A 247-nucleotide genomic window follows, 5' to 3' on the forward strand; every position below is an offset into this window, starting at 1 on the left:
GATACTGTAATGTATTTGTTCTCAGATTAACTTGGTAAAATTCTGGAAGTACATTGCCTCATTTGGATGGGATCTCTTTCCCAATCAGCTTTTAATTTCCCCATTTCATAACATCCCATTTCTTCTGGATTTAGCATAAGAAATATATAATCCACGGTCTACTATTCTTGAAGACTGTTTTGATTCCACTGTCTCTACATTTTCTGGATGTCAGAATTTCCACAACAAAGATTCTCCTAAAATTGTT

The 247-nt window shown here is 34.0% G+C and overlaps 1 protein-coding gene across 1 annotated transcript in view; it reads right to left on the reverse strand.

The window, feature by feature from the left end:
* LOC119591842 (zinc finger protein PLAG1-like) overlaps window positions 1-247 on the reverse strand; it is a 38,482-nt gene that overhangs the window by 7,394 nt on the left and 30,841 nt on the right. The window lies entirely within an intron of this gene.

Source organism: Penaeus monodon, chromosome 29 (assembly GCF_015228065.2).
Source record: "Penaeus monodon isolate SGIC_2016 chromosome 29, NSTDA_Pmon_1, whole genome shotgun sequence".
Lineage (NCBI taxonomy): Eukaryota > Metazoa > Arthropoda > Malacostraca > Decapoda > Penaeidae > Penaeus > Penaeus monodon.